This window comes from Daphnia magna, unplaced genomic scaffold (assembly GCF_020631705.1).
Source record: "Daphnia magna isolate NIES unplaced genomic scaffold, ASM2063170v1.1 Dm_contigs117, whole genome shotgun sequence".
Taxonomy (NCBI): Eukaryota; Metazoa; Arthropoda; class Branchiopoda; order Diplostraca; family Daphniidae; genus Daphnia; species Daphnia magna.
The window spans coordinates 140,358-159,706 of record NW_025533128.1 but is presented as its reverse complement, the minus strand read 5'-3'; positions in this window follow the sequence as shown (position 1 = coordinate 159,706).

Sequence of the window (19,349 nt, the reverse complement as noted above, 5' to 3'; positions counted from 1 at the left end):
AATTATTAGGCAGCTACATGACAGTTGACTTTTTGTAATCCAATTGTGTAATGGAATGGGGCACAATCGTTTCGTAGTTACCAAACTTTGTTTACATCGTTAAAAATTTTTCGTCTGCTTTGTTTCCACAGTTACCAAAATATTTGGCGCGCCGCGGAAGCCAAAGTTTATAATTTTTTTAAATAGTTATATAGGTGTGGCTAACGCAAATTTAACATGGATGTATTTCTGCCAGTAAAATCTACAAAATAAAAAATACGATACTCACCAAATAAAATTTTTAAAAACAATTCAGGAATAAAACAATCTTTTCCCCTATACCTACAATGTAAATCCGTCCTGCTCCTTCAATCAGCACCACCTACGGGCCTGAAATCGAAGACATCGCTAGGGTACTCAATCCTCAAGCAGTGAAAGTACCTTAACCTATTATACCATGCTTTTTTTTAAGCAAAACCTTATTTTTTCACTAACACTTACTGGATCGAACTCGGTTTTTCTTTTAAAAGTACGCGGCATTTCACTATACATACAAAATATAGGAATAATATTGATTGAAATTATTACTAAAAACTTAGATTATTTGAAGCACTATGCTTCATTTTCTCGAATTACAATTGTTTACCTGATAGGCCTATTACAGGCAACAAGTGAAAACATTGAAAATCTAGCAGCCATAACTTTGACATTTATCGATACCAATATTTAACACATTGATCATTTATAAGTAATGAATTGATTATTAGAAGCCAGCTATCGATTGAAAATTTCTCGTTTTTGAGAAACAATTTTGTTTTTAAAGATTTCTAAACGTGTTTTTCGTGCGTGATATGTACATGGTTGCAAAGAAAATGGAATTTCGCACCAAATGGGTATACCAGTTTTGTTATTTTTTCGTCATTTTATGCACAAAAACTAACATTAAGAAGAGTGTCCCAAGCAACCCCGTGTAAAAAGTGATTTTTATAAAATTCATAACTTCATTCTTAACATTCCCGCTTATGCATTTTTAAAGATAAATTAAATTTAAAAAGGATTTAGAAAGATTAAATAAATGCCTTTAATGTTCATTTAAAACATTTTCTTAATTCTGTATATTTAAAAAGATATAGGAAGTTACACTCGGTGTTAATTTTTTTGTCCCATCCAACCCCGCTCTCCCCTACATTATCTCGAATGCCCTCATGAGCTTAAGGATCGGCCATCTCGTTTATTTCAACAACCTGCCCATAACCTGTTAAAATATAAACGAGGAATCAGTTTTTCATTCATTTATTACAACGAGTATCTTTATACTTACACGTAGACAACACAAAATTCACTAGCAGAATTCGATAGAATATTCCAGACGCTCTTGATCTTCAAGACTGAATTACAACGTCCAAGCAAAACACACACTTGACACCAGACCACCGTTTACTTTGTCTTTTTTTTTCTCAGAAAATCTAGCACTCTCAGTAACAGACGAAAACAAAAGGGTGTAGGATAAACAGTATTCACACTTTATGATTACAATTCAACAATTTCTTTAGAAACACGAAACAATTTAAAATTTGGAGTAAGAATATTTTATTAATTGATAGGTAATATTAATGAATTTCTTACCATTCAAATGGAAATTTGAATTAGGTTTTTAGAAATGAATAAACGTCAATTTTATTTAGGTTTGGTGAAATGAATAAACGTCTTACAGTGTTACTCAGGCAAAACTTTAAATTTGCATTCAGCGTGTTTGCTGCGTTTTCCATCCACGTTGACAATTACACTATTTGATAAAGAAGGTAATCCATTGCGGCGGACACTTTGATTACGCACGTAATTCGAATTTGAATTCGTACTTTTACTTATTATTATTCCAACGTTTTTAATTACCAAGAATGTATGTAAACACAAGCACATTTTAAAGAAGAACTCAGTGTATTTTAAAGAGTAAGAAGCAAGTGTCTTATTCAAATACAACATAAAACAAATACAATGAGTGAAGAGTGATAAGAACAAATTGTTTTGATTATTTTATTGTTTAAATACTTAAGTAATTGAAAAATACCCAATTAGCTTTGAAAGGTGTGTCCTTAGTTGTTTATGGTAGGCTTGGAAGGTTGCTTTCAACTGACTATTTAATTGTTGGTTGTTGTCCCGTTTTCAAACCAGATTCCGATATCTGGAAAAGGGAACATAAAAGAGTGTTGTCAGGGCTATAATATAAAAATTTGGGGAAATAAATTACCTGTTTGATAAGTGTGTTAAGTTTTTTAATAATACCACAATGGATATGCCAACACACTGAATGCAAATTTAAAGCTTTGCCTGAGTAACACTGTAAGAAATTTATGCATTTCACTAAACCTAAATAAAAGTCGTTGAACGGTAATGTTGGACAATTGTCTGGCAACAGCGCCCCCTCCTCCATTCTAATCCCCATTTTTTTCATGTCCGTATTTGTCTTAAAAAACCCCCCGTGCCTCTTTTCTCTCGGAAATGAAAGAGCGAGGCAGTTCGGAACGGAGAACGCTCGAGTGTAGAGCGAAAGTGTTAGCGTCGGCCAACATACATATTCTCGAACTAAAAACACTTGTTTTTTCTGTATCTCGCAAAATTTGGTGGCAGCGGCGAGATACTCTAAGGTGGCTTTTCCAAGTGTCGAGTGTCGTCCGTCGTAAGTATTGTCCTTCAACTCTCGTCGTATCGGTTGTATTGTGAAACCTGTTATGAAATCGTAGCGTTTCGTCTCGATTAACTCGTTTTGAAAAAGAAATCGCATCGCGGCCTTGCGTAGGTTATTGTAAAATCGCATTTGCATCGGTCAAAGAGCAGTTTCTGCCACGTGTTCGACACGCGGCTTCCCTTGTCTTACCCGGGAGGCTACGGAACCACACCGTCGCCATTTTTGTATCAGTCTTAATTCGCTTCCCTGAATCAACTCTTATCAGCGGTATCGAATTATTCTCGACGGGTTAGTCTAGCGAGTTAAATTTCTTTATGCCCCGCAAATTTAATAGCAACTTCAGCAAATTGCTCCAAGCGGATCAACTCGCGGAGAAAAGGCTAGAAAATTCTAACAAAGTTGCTCGAAAGGAAAACCCGGTCAACCGTGAACGGAAACGAAATTTAACCGAGGCACAGCGAGGTCCCGTCTACAACGAACTGAAGAAGAATTGTGGCGAGAAAGAGTATTTCCTAGAAATAACGATCGACGATAGCGAAAAGCTGGAGTGAACCTTTATTTAACCACATGTTACAGACGATTTATCCTAGGCTGCGGCTGGTTGGTCAGTTCTTTGAAAACTTTAGTAAATGCCTCTTCATTGTTACTGGGGCATAGGGTTGTGCGTTTGCGCAAGGGAAAACCAACCATGCAGTGACCAAAGTTTATGTTTCGCTGATCGTTGTAATAATAGACGCGCAGAGGAGTTCTTAGACGCCGAGAGAGAAGTCGATCTGGCCATCATACCATTAAATGTGGATCCCAACGCCCTAAACGCTGCATTAGCCGCCTTGGCTGCCAATCAACAGCTTCAGCAGCAGCAGTTTCAACACCAGCCAGACCTTATTACAGCATTGACAAATCGTTTTTTGGCTCCACCCGCGATGGCTCCTGCAATAGTACCCGCTGTGGCCCCAGCTATAGCTCCCGTCGCAGCAGTCCGAGTTATTCTAGATGAAGAGGTAAAGTATTCCGGGTCAGTAGCTGAATCGTTCCAAGAATGGCGACAGGCGGTCAATAGAAAGGCGTTGGCCAACAACGGTGATACGCGGAGAGCAGCTATAAGCTCGTTTTTCGGCCAAGCAATCACTTGGCAGGAGGAAATTGGTATTAACATACCACTATGGGCAGACTGGATTCGTTAGTTGCGCGGAGCATTCGAAGTTCAATCGACCGAGGGTCAATGGCAAGCGCTAGCCGAAGGCAGGAAGCAACAGCCAGGCGAAGCCGGACCAGTATATGTTTTGGAAAAAATCTAATTGTGGCGTCGACGCTCCACCTCGCTACCGTACGCTGAGCTGATCCCGTACTTGATTAGGAATCTGCTACATCTGGCCCACGTGTCCGTCATGATGGGAAATCCACCGGTTTCAGTGAACGGCTTTCTAGTAGAGCTCCGACGCCTCGAGAGCATTAGTACCACAGAAGGGCAACCTTGTCCGATACTAAGTAAAGAAGAAACCACCACAACTAGGCCCGATTCTTCTTCCCGTTCGTTAGAGGCGCTGACAAACAAAGAAGCTATCCTAACCCGAGCTGCAGGCCATCCGTTATCCCCTGGACCTGAGAAAAGTACCCAAGCACGCGACCTTTGATCGCCGACCATTCGGTACAAGAAGTGAAGTTCAGTGTTATAACTGCAATGGGCTCGGCCAAATTTCACGCGACTGTCAATTCCCAAACCCTCGCTGGCCTAAGCCGTCAAAAACCTCGGGAAACGAGTCAGCCGGACCATCGGGGCAGGACCGGCTATGAATGTTATTATGGTCCCCGCCACTGCCACGTCCATAAACAACCCATTCATCCACGCTGACGTGTTCCGTATTGGTGAACTAAGAGCTTTGGTAGACTCCGGTGCTAAAAATAGTGCCATTAGTGAAGAATTGTTGTTAAATCGTTCATGTTTCGAAGTTCACCCACCTTCAAAGTATCGCTTTATTGACGGAACTACGATCGACAACGTGGTCGGAGAGGTGTCTCTTACTGTGAGGTATCGGGGAATCGTGGTCGATCTCCCCCGTGTAGCAGTTATGATGAAAATGTTAAACCCTGTGGTACTTGGTGTCGAATGGATCGTTGGAAGTGCAGCTAATGTAAGAGGAGTGGAAGGTGTAGCCACAGTAATAATGCTGAACGTGATCCCAGATTCTGTCGCAAGTGTACAAGATGTGAAGGAAAATTCCAAATTGCCGCAACAAGTGGAAATTAAGTCAAAAACAAGAGTAGAAACGTCGAACCGGCATGGAATGGGCGTGGAAGAATTTAAGAACATTGGGGCCATCATAGCCGAAGATACGGTAGGCACTAGAAACAAGCCAGATCTCAGTTTAAAAGCTTTGCGCTCGAAGAAAATTCCGCCTGGAACGGTCTGTTTCGTTAAGTGTAAAGTGCCACAGCAGAACCATGAGCTATGGTTTATAACTACGGTGGGTGCAGTAGGGGCAAAAGGCGGCTGGTTATCGCCTAACTGCGTTTTAAAGGCAGAAAAGGGCGAAATAAGTGTGCGAATTATCAACACCAACCCCTACTTTATTCGTCGACGTGCGATGAAAGGAATTCTGAAGGCTTTGTCTATTGAAGAAAACGAAATCTGCGCATTGGCGGAAGACGGAGAGTTTATGGAGAACGCTACCGAAAATCTACTGGATAATGAAAACTCTTTAGAGGAAAAGGACAGCTTAGGAAGTGGCGTCATCGACTCGAATCTCTCTCCGTCACAGGCAGAAGAACTTAAAGAAATGTTAAAGACCCATCCTTGCTGTTTTTCTCTTAAGAAAGAAGAAACCCACCTTGCAAGCACTACATCGAAACCGGAGCAGCTAAGCCAGTGCATTGCCTACCTTACCGAGTCTCAGTAGCAGAGAGGAAGGTTATCAACAGTCATGTCCAACAAATGATAGAGGACGCAATCGTTCGACCATCTATTAGCTCCTAGAATGGCGGAGTCCACTTCTGTGTGTATTATCGGCGGCTCAACGCAGTGACGGAGCGAGATTCTTACCCGTTACCCCAAATTGAAGACGTCTTAGGACGACTTACCGGGGCAAGATACTTTAGTAGCCTTGATTTGGAAAGTGGTTTGGCAAATGGCCGTAGTGGAAGAGCATCAGTCAAAAACAGCGTTTGTAACACCGGATGGCCTCTACGAATTCCGTTCGGTCTGTGTGGATCCTTCCCCCCGAGTTTCCAGCTCCTTATGGATCGGGTTTTAGATGGCCTCAAATTGACCAAGTGTCTCTGTTATATGGACGACATATTGCTGTTTGGATCTACTTTTCCTGAACATCAAAGCCGCCTCGATAAAATTCTGAAGACCCTCGGTAAAGCAAACCTTGTTTTGAATTCTTTAATAAGTGTAAATAGAGCTCAAAGGATAGTCCATTAAGGGCATGTAGTCGACCAGGAAGGTTAGCCCCGATCCTAACAAAACCGATGCGATAACGAACTTTCCTCGACCTCAGAACATCACGCAGTTAATAGCATTTTTAGGCATGGCATCCTACTACCAAAATTTTATGGAAGGTTTTCCGGAAACAGCGAGACCTCTTCGTGGGTTATTGAAGAAAAATTCTGACGTCCGAGCGGATTGGTCGGAAGTCCATGACCAAGCCATGGCAGAATAGAGAATAGGAGAAACTCGTCACGGCACCCGTAATAGTGTGCGAAGTTGGGATTTCCAAGCTGGAACTGCAGACAGATGCCAGCTTGAAAGGAATTAGAGCCGTCTTGCTACTAAACAAAGATGAGTATGCAAACCGGTGACATATATTAGCCGCAAACTGGGCAAATCCAAGCAAAACTACCACGCTAACGAAATAGAATGTTTGGAGTTGGTGTGGGCACTGGGAAAAATTTGCCACTACGTATATGGGTGGCCTCTCACCGTTAATACGGACAGCAGCGATCTCTGTTGGCTGTCGAAGAGAAAATACGTTAACGGGAAATTCGCGAGGCGGATTACGACGCTCCAGGAACACAAGCTAAACATTCCTCACCTTCGGGGGACAGCAAATGTAGTGGCAGACACCTTATCCAGAGCACCAGCAAGGCCAACAAACGAAAATGAACTGATGGGAGATGTGATAGCGGCCGTACGAACCGGTGGATATTCGTGTAAAGAAATCGGATTCTTACAGCACGCTGATAAAGAAATCCAGCAGATTGTATTGGCCTTACAGAGCTTTCCCAACACATTTTCTCCTCTTCAAGCCACACCATTCACAATTACATAAAGCCGCACTATACAAAAAAAAATGTGGGGAGCGGACGCCCGTTTCTGCTAGGAGTGCCATCCATTATAAGATAAGACATTTTGGAACAGTGTCACGATCCCCCGACGGAGAACATAAAGGAGAACGAAAAAACTCCAGTCCGAATACGACAACGATTCTGGTGGAAAGGAATTACGGCGTCCACAAAAAACTACGTGAATTCCTGTTTTTTTGCCAAGCCTTCAAGCTCCGAATAGGATTGCCAGCAGGGAAACTCCGACCCTTTACATCATAAGCGTTTGCCAATTTTTGCGACCATTGGACTATTCGCCACGTTCAAGCCTCAGCAGAACACCTCGAGACGAATGGCCTCGCTGAAAAGATAAATAGCTCAATAGCGTCGACATTAACCGTATACGTAGATTTAAACCACGGTGATTGGGACCAGAGGATCGGAAGGGCAGTGTTCTCAATTAATACCGCAAAACAGTCTACTACAGAAACCACCCCGTTCGAATTAGTCTATGCGAGACCAGCAGTCATGCCGATCGAATCAACTTTCCCGTGGCCCCCAACAACACCACAATCTCACGATGAACGAATGCGCACAGGTTCCCGTTGGAGAAAGGTCGCTCGCCGCCACATTATCATCCGTCAACGGAAAAGAAAAAGGTACTCAGATCGTTTTCGTAAGCCGGATCCCATTCTACTACCCGGAGGATTAGTTCTGATTGCGAGACGACCAAAAACTAAGGGCAAGACGAAAAAGTTTGATCGTCGTTTTATTGGGCCGTACCAAATTCACCAAAGAGTTTCAGCAACTTGTTACGCCGTAGAAGACCTTCCATGTAACCGAAAGAACCTACTCTGGTGGCGATTAAATGCGTATAGTAGCCAAGTTGTGTTTCAGAGTTCCCTTTGGAACTTAGAAATAAAAAGAGGAATAGGCCCACTTTGACGAAGAAATAGGACCACTTTAAAAAAATTAAATATAAGTGGGCATATTTCGTAGGGTCCTATTTCGTCCGGTCCTATTGGACGAAGTGGGCCTATTTCGTCGGGGTAGGGATCCCAACTAGTCCTGAGGATACATTGGAATTTTTCCGATACACTATGTATCGGATCGTTTGTTGGATTATTAACGATACACCGCTGTATTTGTATCGGTAATGAAGTCAATACTGGCGATACGTTCACCTCTTATATAAAGTTATGTGTGGCGTAGCCGAAGAGATCTGGCTTTCGACACGGTAGCATCAGGTTCGATCCTTTCAACTAGGATTTTGAATAAAGTAACTATTCTTTAAGCTCACCATTTGATTTCATCGAAAAAGCAACTTGAGAATGCCCCACATAAATGAGATGGAAATAATTCAAAAGCATTTTAAGTAAGCAATGACTGGCCTATGCATTTTTATTCAGAAACAATAACAAATCAATATGTTTGTGGGCAATGCACTTCTTTTCTTCCGCACGAGATCCCCAGCTTTTGAAAATACCTGTTCGGACGGTACCGATGTGGCAGGAATACAAGCAAATTGTTTGACAACTGGGATCATGGGAATCAAAACACCTTCATCCTTTTTGGAACGCCAAAAATCAAGTGGATCTTTTGCCCAAGGAAAAAATGGCAGTTTTAAATATTCACTGATAACGACTAGGTAATTGGCCGCAGAAATTTCCCCTTGTCCACCTCTATCTGCGTTTAGCTTTGAAATCCGGCTATCATGGAGGCAACGGATGTCATCAGTATTGTTATCCAATTGATTTCTTGTTGAAGGGTCAGAATCATGTTGTTGACGACTGCGGTTAGCAGCTCGTCGAATTTCGCTAATAACACGTTTCTCTGCCGATTCCGCTCCAAGAGATGGTGTGCGATTTGTCTTATCGTTAGTTTTATCAGACGGATCAAGATACTCCTTTTTGAAACTATAAACAATTGATTAACAATAATTAAGTTTATGTTATTAGGGTTGATGTTATAAATATTACCGTGGATCCATATACGTTGCTACTGTGTGCGCAGTATTATTATAAAATTCATTGAAACGATATTTCAGATTAAGGTTGAGAGCACTGTTCATCATAATGAGAACGTCATTGAATTCGATCCCTTCAATTTCTTTGAGATGGTCTTGAAGTAGAACTATTGAAACTTTTGATAGAGATGGGTAATACTGGGAACTTAAATCTTGAGTAAGGATATCAAATAGTTTTAGGAGAATAGCCGCGCTAGCAAGGGTTTCCCATTCCCAGTCCGATAGCAACAAATCCTGGTGATCCATAATTTTCAGCGTTTCAGTTACTGCTTCCTTTAATTCTAATAAGTTATGGAATGAAGTTATGCAAAAAGAGTTTATGAATAGTTAACTACCCAGAAGACTCCTAATCATTATTAATGCTGTAATTCCAGCGCGTTGGTACTTCTTGTTGAAGTTTACATTTTTTCCCAGGGCTGTTATGCGCTAATTTGATAGTAGCGGGCGTGCTGTGATGAAAAAAAGTTACAATATTCCGGCACTTGGTTAGAATTTCTGTACAAAAGATATTAGAATTATTACTGTTATCATTATTATTAGTAGTAATAAAATACCTGAAAATTCAACATTTTCATGAATCGCATCTTTAACAGCGAGAATCAATGTATGTGCAAAACATTGCACATGGCGCCATTTGCAAATTGTAGCAATTGCTTTTCGGAAATTGACCGCATTATCGCTAACAATTCCAGAAATTTTTTCATGGGGAATTCTCCACTCCGCAGTGACGGATTTTAAATAAGCTGCCAGATTTTCGGCTGTGTGGCTCACTTCAACTGCCAATGTGCATAGAACTCGCGAAACCATTTTGAGCTTCTCATTAAGAAAATGCGAAGTTACAGTCATGTAACTGGAATTTGTTAATGAGGTCCAACAGTCCGTGGTTAGAGCAACATATTCTTGAGAAAGCTCAGTCTGAAGTTTCGCCTTCGCCTCCGCATACAATTCAGGAAGAATTGTATGCGACAAAGTTTTCCGGCTTGGTAATTCGATTCGCGGATCAATCACCTTGATGAATTCTCTAAAGTGTTTGTCCTCTATCATGCTGAGAGGATGCATGCCCCTGACAAGAAAAATAGCAAGCGATCGCAAAATTGCTTTCCCATTTCCCATTTCATAAGGTTGTGAACCTGTTTCAGTCCTAGAATCTACAGATTTATATTTTTATTTAGTAACACTATAAAATTTTTTATCGGTATATTATTACTTCTGGATGACGAGGCGGAGGTATTTGCATCCACGTCGTCATCATTGTTGTCTCTGTCATTGCCGTCGAGAAGTCTATTAGGGCCAGATTCCGTTCTTTTCCGTTTAGTAGCCGGTTGTTTGAGCTATGATATCGCGGCAAATTCATCTTTATGTAGTTGGTCTCCACGTTCAAGATGAAACCAAAGATTAGTGGTGTTACCCTTATATGGAACTGTTGTTTTGCATAAACAACAAACAGCAATTTCCTTTTCGTCAACACTCAGTAACTCAAAGAATTTCCACATTGCACTGGTTTTTTTATTTCCCATAACTACTTAGAAACTAAAACTCCCTACTGATCGAAAAAAACAACAAAAAGACAAGACTTGCACTGACAGATTTAATGACTGCGTTATATAACATATAAACAGGTAGACCTAGTTAACAAATAATAATTAATCAGAAAATCATAAGTATTGTTTGAATTACTATGGATAGATGGCGTTGTTTAGATACAGCGATGTATCGCATTTTACATGTATCTGTATCGATATTTGGAATTTTAAGATACATCGCTGTATTAGTATCAGTATCCCCAGGACTAATCCCAACCGTCCGGTTGGGATCGGGTATTTTAGTCATCCGGATTGATCCGTATCCGATCCGTTGTAAACCCGATCCGAACCGAACTGGAAACCGAGCAACCGCGGTTTAGCGGTTCGAATTTTTTAATGCTGACAAATTTGATTTTTTGATAAGAGTGTATTTCATAGGGCTATAAAACCCCCCTTCATCCAACTTCTAAGGCAAATAGACATCTCAATTGACTCAAAATATCACATTCTCCACTCTCGGTTTCCATAGCTAAGTGATCTTCTAATTGGCATGTTACGCGACGTTTTTTTATAAATAGCTGACGTTAGAGAGTCGTCTGGCCTTCTATTTGCGGAAAGGGTCATGGTTATTCTCGGTCGATAATCTGCCCAAGATTCTTTTATCCTATATACATTCAAAACATTTTAACATTCCTAGTAAGGAAATTTTATTAAAGTTTCTTACATTGGCAGCAAACGGTCTTGGATTTCAGAATTCCACTGGTTGTCCTTGAAATACTCAAGTTTTAATCTAGAATCAAGAATTGTGGCTATTAAATAAATACTAGTTGTCTTGTTGTAGTAGGTTTTCAGCTTTAAATTGGCAGATCTCGCTGCATCAATGATACGAAAATCATGAACAAAATCGTCTTTGTCTTCTTCGTAACCGTCAAAGACAATCATAAGACTGTTATAAAGAGGCACAGCAAACACCAGAGTAGGGTAAGTTGATCCTTCAGCTACTCTCGTAATTTCAGCAAACGGTTTAAGGAAAGACTGAATTTCAATTAACAGTGTCCATTCCTCATCTTCCAATTCTAGTCTTCTTAAATCACGCTCTGAGTTCGTCAAACTATCTAAAGCGGTTTTGATCTTCAGCGCCCGTTCAATCATTTCAAAAGAGGAACTCCAACGAGTATCGACATCTAATATGGGTACAAGTTTATCAACATTGTTGTCAGTTCCACAGAATTCCTTAAATGTTTTCAGCCGTTGGGGAGAGGCGCGTACCGCTTTCAAAAGTTTACGGAGCTGTAACAATTTTCATGCAAAATTTAAGATCTTTTGCTTTCCAATAAGTAAATATTCTTAATACCTTTGCTAACAGTGGCTTGAAATTTTTAAGAGCTTCTTTTACAGAAAGGTTTATTACGTGAGCCAAGCATCTGATCCAGTTATCCAATTTGAAATCTAGACCATTGCTGTCACAATAATCAGTAAGACATTGGACAAATGTGGAATTGCTGCTTGCGTTGTCAGTGGTAATACAAAATATCTAAAAATTTCATTTCATAAGATGTGCAAGAATCATTATTATATTAAAAAACCCACCTTTTTTTCCAAGTCGAATTCTTTAAATCTCTATTGCAACTTGAAATATATTTGCCCCAGAATGTTCCACTTCAACTTCTCTGAAACCAAGTATGGCTTGACGTATAACGCCAGTATAAAGATCAATCCAAGCTCCAATTATGGTCATAATACTTAAATTATTGGGAGAAGTCCATAAGTCAGTGGTAAAGGAAATTTTACCGCGAACATTGTTTTGCAAATAGGAACGAAACTTATTTTTGCTGGTTACATATGCTTCGGCAATCCAGTTTGTTACAGTGGTTGCACAGACTAGAGTGAACTTCGGACAAACATATTGCATGAACATGCGAAAATAAGTTTCTTCTATCAGTGTAAATGGATGGCTGTTCCCCACAATGAAAGCTAAAAACAGATTGCGAGCCTTTTAATCATCAAATTCTGACTAAAGTTAACAATTTCAATGAACGGCGTACGCGCTAGGGCGTTATCAACTGTCTCGTTTCCATGAGATACATTTGTTATAAGTTTTTCTGGATGCTTAATGAACAAATGATTTTTCATGTTCCCTGTTCCATCCTTCTTATAGTTTTTTTCGCAGTAATTACACGCTCTTTTCAAACCGCCTTCCAAATATTCCGTGAAATGATCCCAGTATTTTGAACGATTACTGCGAGAGCTAGATGTGTCATTAGCAGACATCGTCTTATTGTATAGCCTAACAAGTATTTCAGAGATTAATGGGCCAACAAAACTGTCTATACTAAAATAACAGCAACATAAATTTTCTCAAAATTAGGAGTCATGATACGTACTGAAAAACAGTAGAGTGACAGAAGTAGGTTCAAAAGTCGAAATTTGTTCGCTTGGCTCAAAAGAAGAACTGTTACACTAGAACACTTGTCGGTGGAAAAAACCGTGTTAAGCTGTAAACAAGCGTCTGCAATAAGTACGGCATTGTCTAGCATTCCTAATTAATGTATTTTAAAACGCACGAAAGATCCACCTACGCAATGCGCAATCATACCTTACGGTATTGCCCGAAGGTATTTATGCGCTGTTTCCAGAACCCGTTTGAACCGGTTAGCTATCCTGATCAATCCGTAATTTTTCGATTCGGTTAAACCCGGGTCCGCATCCGAACTGATCCGATCTGAACCGTTAACCTGGTAGGTTTCACCCGAACGGTTGGGACCCCTACGTCGGGGCCTATTTCTCCGGCTACTATATAAAACATCAAAGCCGTAAAAATCTTCATCGTTACTTATTATCAACTACGAACAGTCTTTTAAGGACAAAGAGGCCAAAACTTAACGTTTAACTGAGAATAGAACTTAAATTATCAGAGTCAAAGTCTAGTGTGATAACCATTACACCACGGAAACACTTTTGTACATATATCTAGAAGAGGACTCATTTTACGCCTTACGACCTTACGTAATTTACTTAAGGTGTAAGGTATAGGCTCTGATCCATCCAAACGGACGAAAATTTGTCGTTAAGATAGTAAGGTGTAATGGCCTGTAATGCATACAGTACCTACCAGAAGTCCTTGGAAACCTGAGAAAACCTTATGCAAAAACGCCGTTTTTGCGGTTCTCTCAGTGCTACAATTTTCACCCAAATAGTACTATTTTTTGTTGTGTACGTTGTCATAAATAGTGAGAACGTCCCTAATTTTTTCCAGAATTTTATTTTAATGGGAAGAGTGTGTAAAAATTCGATGAAAAAGTCTTTAGAAAGCCGAGAGGACCTTATGCAAATGACGTCACTTTGGCTTTTTTTTGGGCAAACAGCTAGGGCTACGAAGACGCAAAAAAGGCTTAAAAAAAGAGCTACGTCAGCTCTACCTGTAGCCTAATTTTCAAAAATTTTTTCCTTTTATCCAACGATTTTACAGGTGGTTAAAAAACGAAATTATAGAAATCCACTTTTTGCGGCATCAACCGGAGTTGCCGAATTCTTAGAAACCCTTTGTTTTTTTTTCTTACAGTTTTACCAGATTAATAGAATACTATATATATTATACATAGTATTCTATTACTCTGGTATATACATATAGTATTCTATTATATATATAGTATTCTTTTACTACAGAGTTGAGATGTCTACTTTATGCCGATTTTAGGTGCAGTTCCATATTGTCGCGGGTGAAAAGGGAGATTGGTTATCTCTTCACAGAGATGAGTCATCCGCTCCTTGGACAACGCTGCGATCGTGGTGAAGAAATTATCAGGAGAAGTCCGCTCTAAGAAAGGTACACAGATACGCAGTCCGGAAGGGGAGTAATTCGTGCCACGGTATAAAACGCTGCCCCGAATCTGCGTTAGATGAGTCTCCATCGGGTGAGCTCCCGGAGCTGGGCTCCGTAGGAGGAGTTCCCTGGTTTCCCAAGAGGTCTTCAGACGCTTCTCCAACTTTTGGTAATGGTTATCCCTTTTGTTTGAGTTTAACCATTGTTTAGAATTTAAGTCATCACTTGTTGTATTCGTTTGTTCTTGTTCCAATACAACTCGTGTGACAATATTTCTTTCATTTGAAGGCCAAATATAGGTACTATTGCTATCTAGGTTTAGTCAAAAGTTACAAGGTAAACAACCAGATCAAACGACTGGTGAAAGTGGCGAATGCAATTGGCCTTCTCCACCCAAATGATGCCTAGAATGGCTACGAGGTCGTATCTAAAATTTCTTGAATTCAAATTTTACGATTGATGATTTTATTTGGAATAGAAACTGCGGAACTGTGCCAAAGAAGTAAATGGCGCAATTGACGCGGTAAGTAGAGTACGGGTCCACCCATTTGTGCATTATATCCGCTCTTTTTGGATGGAGCGCATTTGGCCGCAGAGATTCTGCGTTAATATGGATACCAATCGAACAAACAATCAGATGGAGGTGAATCATCGATCATTTAACGTAGGGAACCCACATCCCAATCAATGGTATTTTTTAGGTAAATTCATAAATAATGTCTCTCTCTTTAAAAAAAACTAATAACATTATCTTCTTTTAGATAGACTTCAAGAGTTTGGACAGGAAGCTGAATACAGATATTTAACCTTACGGGATGGCACTCCTGTTAGAGACAGAAGACAACAGGAATACACAACTAGAGTCAGGGAGATCAGGACTCTGCAGACTAACCTACAAAATGTCCGTATCAAAATCCGAGAGTTCCTGATGACTGCAGCTTGCCAATTCGAGCCCGTCGAGGTAGTATTTTGAGAGCATAATGCCTTTGAACTGAACCGCCCTTTGGATGAAGTTCGTGCGGCATTCGAGGCTTTGCTGTACATATTCCTCAGGCCATCATTGATGCTCCGGATGCGGGCGTTGCAGCAGATCAATTGGTGGAAATTGAGTAATTCTTGCTGCAGAAAATCAAATAAAAATTGCTACTCTCGTAGATCATGTGGCTGCATTTGCAAAGGGTAGTGGAAGAGAACGAACGCGTGGAGGAGGGCGACCGCGTGGCCGAACAAAGACGGGACGGAAATGACAAACTGGCCATGGCGATCCAGTAGCGGACAATAGACATGAAAGAGGGCGACCTCGTGGACGTCCGGCTCGTGTGTTGGTTACGGATGCCAAACACATTCTTAAATTGTGGTCATATTTTGTGTTTGCAATGGGTTCACTTCATTGAAGCGTCGATGGGATAAGGAGCCTACGTGCCGCTCATCATTTCATACCCACAGACCTCTTCACTCAAATCACATTAACGTTGCAAATATTTTGCTGGAGCCCGGAAACCAACAGTAAATTTTTAATTGAGGATAATGATCCCGAATTATTTCAGATGTTGATGGACTTTTATAAAGTAATTGAAAAATTGTTTAAGAAATAAAGGAATAAAGACTTGAACTTAATGTGTCGACCAAATGTATTAGCTCTTCATAGCTCCGGGGCAAAAAAGGGGAGTTGAAGAGGTAGGGTAGCTTCTCAATATCCTTCAGACCTTTTCGGGAAAAGAAAAAAGAAAGAATTTCTGGTTGTTTTTTGGTTTTTTTTTAGTTTTTTCTTGTTTGTTGTTTTTTTGCTTAAGTGGGCGTCCGACCATACATCTTAAAGAGCGCCTCTAAACGTGCTTCCCCCACCTCGTTAACGACTGAATTTACAAAAACGAAATAGGAAAAAACATAAGACAACAAACAATCAATATACATGCACATTAGATGGGAGGGGGGGGGGAGGTAAAGACTGTCCAAGTCTTCACTCCTTTATTTCTTAAAAAATTACAATTGTTCTTCGTTTGCGCTTCACGCTCACTCGAACAATTTTTCAATTGTTTTCGAAAAATTCGTTTGACTTGAACTTAATATGATTTTAAAGCTATAAAATTTACCGATAACCGAAATTCACGTTTCCCCAGACAAATTAAACACGGTTTCCGCTACCGTAGGGAGGGTTTCCACTTCGCGACGACAATACTTAGAAAAGGTTGATTGTGACGCCCAGTGTGCTGCATTCAAAATCGACTGGATAGGATGGCCCGCCGCTGCCGCTTTCGAGGCCGCTGCTTCTCGAGTGGGGTGAGCGGAGAATTTGGACACGTTTATTCCCGCTTCCGACAGTTGTTTTTTAATCCATCTGGATATGGTGGAGCCTCCAACGGATTTGTTAGGCTTAACGGAACCCACAAACAACTTACTACTATTCAAATTATTACGCATAGGAGCCGTCACGCTTATATAGTGGTTCAGGCATGCCACTGGGTCGATGGAGGTATCTGGAAGCCTTTTAACGGAGATCACGTGCAAATCGCCGTCATGTTGTGCTTTCCTGGGCTTAGATAAGAAAAAAGAAACGGAAGCGTCGGTAAAATTGATCGAGTCCTTTACGATGGATGCCAGCTCTGAAACTCTTAATAGCGTTGCTAGTGCTAGCAATGTTGCTAATCTGCGAGAGAGAGGTCCAAGTTTAAGTCCGATATTCTGGGAAGATTTAAGATGGTTAAGGACAACCTCCACCTCCCACGTTTCGGAGTACTTCGGTTTAGGTTGTTTCGCGTTATAGATACCCCTCATCAGAGCAATTACGTAGGGGTATTTCCCAACTGCATGCCCTTCTATAGGCTGAAGGGTGATGGACAACATGGATCGATAAATGTTTATAGTACTAAATGCTTTACCTGCTTCCAACGCTTCGGTCAAGATAGATAGCAAGATATTGCCTATATTGTTAAGCTCGGGATTATGACCGAATTTAACACACCAATTTTTCCAATGGATCCAGGCTGACTGATAGGCTGCAAGAGTGGTTGGTCGAGATCCAGATAAGACCAGTGGGATAACCCGTTCTGGAATCGCTTGCTTTCTGGGGCGTCTCCTGATAATTTCCAGGCGGTCAGCCGGAATGGCTTCGTCTGGCATAGCGGATGAGGCTCTCCCTGATGGGAAACTAATAGGAGTGATTGGGGATTGAACACCAGCGGAATGTCTCACGCCATCTCTAGTAACGACGGACACCACACCTGGCTCGGCCAATAGGGGCAGACTAGAACCAGTTCCGCTTTCTCCTGCCTGACTTTCGATAGGCAGTATTTGATAAAGGAGAAGGGGGGGGGGAAAGCAAAGCCCTTAAGCCCTTTCCAAGTCAGGTTGAAGGAGTTCGTCGCCCAAGCTCCCGGCTATGGAAGCCAGCTCACGAAGGTAGGAGGTTGGACGTTCTATGAGGCTGCGAATAGGTCTACTTGCAGGATCCATCTCTGTGCTATGTTTAAGAACATTTCCGGTGATAATTTCCAGTCGCCCCACTCTGGTTTCCTTCTTGACTCGCGATCTGCAACTGCATTAAGCATGCCCGGCAGTGAGACGCGACTAACGTGATGTTACGCTCCTCACACCATTTTACTATTGATAAAGCTATACTATTCAAGGACTTCGATCTTGAACCCCCCAGTCTGTAGACGTAACACACTGCTGTTGAGTTGTCCAACTTTAGCGCTATCGTGCAGTCGCGATTGAATTCCGGGAAGCAGCGCAAACCAAAAAAGGCGGCCTTTAACTCTAAGTCATTGATGTGTTTCCCCTGGTCGGTTGGAGTCCATTACCCTCCTGTACTAATCCCATTGCATTCTGCTCCCCATCCAGAAAGGGAAGCGTCGGAATAAATAACGAGAATAGGGGATGGATCGTAAATCGCCCTACCTTTGGCCGCTAAGAGATTAGACACCCACCACTATAGATCGTTTCTGGCTTCTTCATTCAGTTCTAGCTTGGATTTCATAATCCCTTTGAAGAATTTGAACTTTGAAATATAAAGGGATTGCACGCTGCGGTAATGGGACTGAGCATATGGTACTGATGACGAGGACCAGCTAAAGTTGCCTAATAGGATAGCTAGATGTCTGAGCGAAACCAGTTTACTAGACAATAATTTCTCCCACAAGGCTATTTAAAAATGACGCTTCGATATTGGGAGGGAAAAGGTCATCTCTTTTCTGTCTAACAGGAGTCCGTGAAATGTTGTTGTTGGTGTCGTCCGAGATTTTTCCTCATTAATTACAAACCCTAAAAGTTCAAAAAGGTTTTTAACCCTATGTAATAACCTTGACTAGTGGGGTTACTATGAATAAGTAATAGATAACTAAGATGAAGGGAGGCGAACTAAGTCTGACCTTGCTGCATTTATTAGCGATTTCCAACTGCCATCCCTAGACCACCAGCAGGCCATGTTGCCATGTCTATGGTATTGGTCTTGGGTTACTATACTTCTCCCCACTTTGATTTAGTGGGACTCAACATATTTTTTACATTTCTGCATTACTTGGTTCGAGATTATGTTTGTTTTTTCAATACGGCTGTACCCGGTTAAGTTTGACGGCGGCCACATTTCACAAATACTAGGGAGATACAGACGATTGGGAGGTTTCTTAAGCTACAACTACTTCTTCTTCCCTTGGATTCCCTTTCCTATGTAATGGAGTGGATCTGGGCGTTTTTTGGGGCGCGCTCCTCGTCTTTGAGGGATAGCGGTCTCCTGTTGGTCATCATCTTCATCCGACGCTAGGGGAGGAACGTTGTCCGCATTCATCCATCCATGGAGATTTTCTTCATTTTCTTCCAGCGTCTCTACGGGCTCGCTTGGGGGCTCTATGGCTTCGTCCAGTGGCGAAAGACTGCCTGAACTTGAACTGTCCGATTCCTCTCTTTCCTTTTCTTGATGCAGGTCAGCTTCGACTTGGCTGTTTTTCCCTCTAGCGGTGGCTGGAACTTCTTCATCGGTGAACGTGGCAGGGTCGCCGCAGTCAAATTGACGAAAAAATGAACTGTTTCGGGTTATTTGCTTGCCTCCACCGC